The following is a 6000-nucleotide window of genomic DNA, read 5'->3' on the forward strand; positions in this document are numbered from 1 at the left end:
GTGCAAAAGCCATGTGGCAGGAGGGAGCACAGTACAATGGGGGAACTGAAAGAGGAGCCGTGTGGTGAAATGCAGACATCTGAGGGACAGTGGTGCTAGCTGAGGATATGCCAGCAGACAGGTGGAATGCCACTGAAACATTTTAAATAATGACTATCTGTGAGCTATAGTAAATGATCCAACCTTTCTAACCCTGTTTGCTCGGGTATAAAACTGATCCTTAAGTGCATGGTAAATGCTGAGCTACCAGTCCAGCTACTGGTATTGGGGATTTAAGCTAAACTTTCTCTAGGGACCAGCACACTGGAAATTTCCATCTACTCAAGAGGAAAGCCATCTATAGAAAAAGAGCCCTTGGGGAGTTGTGGTTTGTTTTTTTTAATGAAATTATTCACTGTGAAAGAACAGTCTCAAATGTAAATAGGTCTGGATGGATAACCTACAGGGATCAGTGTCTGCCCCATGCCCTTCAGGTACAAAGGTTTTAACTTAATGCTATGTTAATCTCCACAGAAAACTTGCAATATGCAAAACACTTTCAGATATATTATTTTGTTTAATTCACACAAGTCTGTGACTTAAGTATCATTTTTTATCTTTCAGTGATGATAAAACTAGGCACCAGAGAAATAATTTACCCAAGGTCATATCACTAGAAAATAATAGAGCTGGGATTCAAACTCAGGTAGTCTGATCCAAATCCATATAAACAACAGTCATCACAGGGGTCTCTACAAGAATGAATGTGGCTGGAATTCCCTGTCAGACCTTGTAGTGACTGTGAAGATGAGGGGGAAAGGGAAAACTGGATCCATCAGTCCTCATTCCGTGAACCCAATGTAAAAGCAATCTTATCTTCTAAGGAAATGCCCTCAACTTCTCCTATCAACCTAGTCAGGTAAGGCAGGAGTAGACAGTCATTTATCAATGTATAGTAGACCTTGGTATCTGCCAGAGAGTGGTTCCAGAACCCCCGAGGATACCAACATTCACAGATGCTCATGTCCCTAATATAAAATGGTGTAGTATTTGCATATAACCTACACACATCCTCCCATATACTTTAAATCATCTCTAGATTACTTAAAATACATAATACAATGCAAGTGCTATGTAAATAGTTGCCTGCACAGTATAATTTCATGGTTTGCTTTTTGGAACTTTCTGAAATTTTTTTCAAATATTTTTGATCTGCTGTTGGTTCAATCTTTGGGTGTGGAAACCACAGGTATGGAGGGCCAGCTGTATGTAACTACATGAGATGGTCCCCAGCTTAAAAGAAGGAAGTGAAACCAATAAACCCTCTGCCTACAGAGATAAAAGATTCTGTTTCCCCAGATGGCCTCGACAGGGTGTGGGTTCTGTGAGACTTATGCTTCATAAAGAGAAGGGAAATGTCACCAGACTCATATCTGTAGAACTTTATTAGCATTCCGTAAAGAGGGAGAAAATAACATGGTACTAGCTGTTTATACTTCTGTTTTAATAAGAAAACAACATTTGGAACAAAATCAGACCCACACTGGGGTAGAATAGGATGTCCTAGACACAGCAAGTACTGACTTGGTGTGGGATTATTAAGAAACAAGCTCTCCAGTCATGCTGAGTCTATGGGCAGGATCTATTTTCAGTTTTCAACTTGTCCTGAGACCTTGTAAGCCTCTTGCCAAGTTGAATTAGAACAGCATCTGTGGAAACCGATTAAGAACGTCACATTACCTAGGAAGAGAGCAACAGAGTGCTATAAACTCTTATCTGGATTAAAGTATCCAAAAGTGGGAAAAAAAAAAAAAAGTTTAGCTAGTCGTTGAGTCAAATCTTTTGTTAACAAGGAAAAGGAAAGACCTCCTCTGGATGGACCAACTCTGTATTCCCCAGGCAGCTAGGTGTCCATTTTTCTACTTCTCCTGACAGTCCCGAGCTGGACATGGTTTGGCCTGAGAATCAAGTTTCCTTTGTAGACTTCTTTGCCTGGGTGCTTGACTTCTGGAGCACCTGTCCAGACTTGACTTCTGGAGGTCTGTCCAGACCTCTTGCAGAGGCAGTGCTCTTACCTTTTTTTTGCTCACTGGGTTCCTGTCTGCCTGGCTTTGGGTATTCCTGGTCTCCTAAAGCATTCCTTTGGGATTTCTGGTCAACTTGGTTGCTGTCTACTTGCCTGGTTTCTGGCACACTGTGAATTTTGCCTGCCTTTGGCTTCTGGATCACTGATTTTTTCTTTTTGGGTTCTTGTGTATTTCTAAACTGTTTTTTCATGCTTGCTGGCCCACTGCCTAGCAGACATCCACTTCCAACTTTCCTTAACTGTTTGATTTTTTTTTTACCTGTCTTTGCAAAGCGCTATCATTATTCACAACCCCAGAACCGACATTTTTAGAGCCTGAGATGGAGCAATCACAAGGAAATACCTTTTTGGAAAGAGGAAATGCAAGATTAGAGTGGAAGGTTGTTTAGCCTTCTTTAGATCTGAATCTCAAAAGGCAATAATAAAGACTATAAAGTTAAAAAAATCTGAATTCTAAGAGAAAGCCATTTATTGTTGGTAATACTTATAATAGAACAATAATTATCTAAGAATAATTTAAAGAACCAGACAGAGCATTGATTCTTAATAATATTCTATTTTTCATATCAAGAAAATTCTGTTCCTTTGAACTGTATGCTTTTAGCTTATTATGAAATGTTGAATATGTGAATTTCTTTTAAATGGGTAAAATTGAATTGTGATATTTTCATAGGGATACACCGGCTCCTTTTGAAAGATTTACTTTTAGATTGTAGGAATTTATGAGAGTTAATTTTTAAGGTACATATATAGAAAGCTATTCCTTACCAACAGTGTATTTTTCTTATGAATATATTTTTCTTGTCCCTTCAAAATTTATAAATGATGTGACTCTAGAATTGTACAATTGTAGTTTTCCTTGGAATCAGAAAAACAAATCCAGTTATTTTTGTATTTTCCAGAGTAGTATAACCTTTATTTTATTTTAAAGTGAATAGAGCAAAACAGCAGAAATATGTAGGGAATCAGACAGCCTGTGATAAAATTCCAGGTGTGCAGCCTCACAGTAAGACCTGGGGGAAATTACTCAATGTCTCTTCACCTGAGAAAGATTTTTAACGAACTCCACCTCCACAGTCTGTGACCTGGGGTCAAGTCATCCTTGCCACTGGTTTAATCTAGATAAGATTCTAAACTTTGCCTCTCTCCATGTGTCCCTATTCTAATAGTTAGACCTTTGCCTTGACCCCTATTCCAAAATTTGTGTTCCAGTTGCCTGTCCAGCACAGTTGATCACCTCTTGGTTTAGAACCCTGCCCTTCACACAGATGACAATTTTTAGATAGATTTTCCAGTTACCACTTCCAACCTGCTAGTCTGAATCCCAGAATACTATCTCCCCCTGAACTGTCTGATTTTCTGTCAACTTGACAGTGATCAACTGCTGCCTTGGACCTCTCATTGACAACTGCTTAGTGAACTATGGCCTGATACCTAGAAATATTTTGGACACTTGCTGGCATGTCAGTATTCCCAAGTTCTAATCCTATCCCAGTGGATATGTTCAAGACTGGTTCTCTTCCCCTCTCCGGTATTAGAGGGCCATACCCAGCCTACTTCCAAGATGCCAGATGTGTGATTCTGTATTGTATGATCCTACAGCACTAAGAAATTGTTAAATTGTGTTCATTATAATCTGTTTAATAAGATAGGGACTTGGGTGACATAGTTCAAAATGATCTCTATTAATGTAACAATGGTCTAAAGTTTTATGAGAGTTGGTATTTAAGGGACGAGTTTTGTTTTCTAAGAAAATTAATTCTTATGGAAAAGCTTATTCCCCCAAAACTCAAAAATGGGTTTTTACCTAAAGCTTTTTGGGAAAGTTTCTTGAAGATGCTGACTTTCCATGAAGTTGTTCAATAATAAATTTCAAGAATGGTTGTAAACAAACCTACTTATTCAGTATACCTTTGAATTAAAAAAAAAAACCTCCTTTTATTGTTTCTTTTCATCAAAAAAAAAGCAATCTTACATGGCCTTCCAGCATTTTATTTTATTTTATTATTTTATTTTATTGGCTGCCCTGCGTGGCTTGCAGGGATCTGACCAGGGATTGAACCTGCAATAAAAATGCCAAGTCCTAACCACTGGACCGCCAGGGAATTCCTGGCAACATGGCATTTTAGACATCTCTGTGTATAGTGCTTACTCTGTGCTAGGTATTATGCTAAGAGCTTTATAACATATAACCTCATTTAATCCTCACACAAGTTTATTAACCTATTACTAAAGATGAAACTGAAGCATAGAGATTTTAAGTAACTTGCCTGAGGTCACACAGCTAGAAAGTGGCAGAACCAGACAGTTTATCTATCTCTAGATAGCTCCTAATCATTACATGGAAATAAGAAACACTGAAAAAAAGAAAAAAAGAAAGGGGGGGGGAACCTCAGGAAAAGATAAGGAGTATGTGCCACACGAAGTTTGGAATCCTTATGACATTTTCTGGATTGGTTGGTTATAACTGAATTTTACTCAGGGTAATCAGCAAGGAAACAGATGGGTCCTCTAAGAGCTCTGCTATCATCTGAGTGAATCGGCTGTTTCCTGGATTAGGATGGTTATTCTTGTGTTCAAGAGAATTGGGAAATATTTAGGACTGGTCTTCAGAAGGAGAGAAACACTACAAATCACCCAATGAACAGTGTTCTGGCAGTGCTACCAGGTCATCTCTTGCTGCATTATGTCTCTATGCAATTTTCCCCTTTGGTAGAGAGCATGGCATATCCCATAAACCAAATTAAGAGCATAGTCAAACCATATTCTGGAATGCTGTTTGAATACTATGACATTAACAGTTTGTCTGTATGAAACCCTGAGACTACTGCCAGAGGTTGAAAATATTCTCAGTCTCAGGACAAGTTCATATCCTGCTGAAGACCATAATTCACCCTAATAAGGTAATCCCTTCAATAACTCCCATGTGACAGGTTTTATATGATCATTTTTGACACACTTGCTACAGTCATTGTGAATTCTCAATACAGGTCTTTTACTGCAACCTTTTCATTAGGGGGGATTTCAATTTCCAGAATTTTAGTGTTATGCGTCAAGTAAGACAAAATCCTAGCACCAAATTATTATAGGCTATTCTTTTTCCTGAGGAACTATTCCCCCAAAATGTCTCAGTGAATGTACAGATAAGAATAAGGAATGGAATAAATGATTCTGTTTCAGATTCTGAATGTTGTTTTCAAGTTAAAAACTTCTTTAAAATCTATTCTATTCTTATACCTTATATTCTCCTGGCAGCTTCATTTATTCATTCTTTCAACAAATATTTATGAATTACCTTCTATATGCCAGGTACTGTGCTAGGTATTATAGACGTAACAATGAACTAGAATTCTAATTATTCCCTTTTTTCTTTTCTGAAGCATTCCATATAAAAACCAGATACACAAAATACTTGCCCTATTTCATCTTAAGTTTCTGTGTTCCAGAGCTTCCCTGGCAGTGCAGTGGTTAAGAATCCACCTGCCAATGCAGGGGACACGGGTTTGAGCCCTGGTCTGAGAAGATTCCACATGCCGTGGAGCAACTAAGCCCATGCACCACAACTACTGAGCCTGCACTCTAGAGCCTGTGAGCCACAACTACTGAAGCCTGTGCGCCCTAGAGCCCGTCCTCCACAACAAGAGAAGGCACCGCAATGAGAAGCCCGCACACCGCAAGGAGGAGTAGCCCCGGCTCACCGCCACTAGAGAAAGCCTGTGTGCAGCAACAAAGACCCAACGCAGCCAAAAATAAATTTTAAAAAAAAGTTTCTGTGTTCCATACTCTTAACATCATTTCATAACATTTTGGACATAAAAGTTTCATAATACTTGGTGGTGGTGTTAGTGGAAAATTAGAGAACCATTGTATTTTTTTATTCCAATATCCAATTTGCCTTTTCATAGAAGATAAAACAGAGCCCTGTCTCTCATTTT

This window comes from Balaenoptera borealis (genome assembly GCF_965194805.1).
Source record: "Balaenoptera borealis genome assembly, chromosome: 1".
Classification (NCBI taxonomy): domain Eukaryota; kingdom Metazoa; phylum Chordata; class Mammalia; order Artiodactyla; family Balaenopteridae; genus Balaenoptera; species Balaenoptera borealis.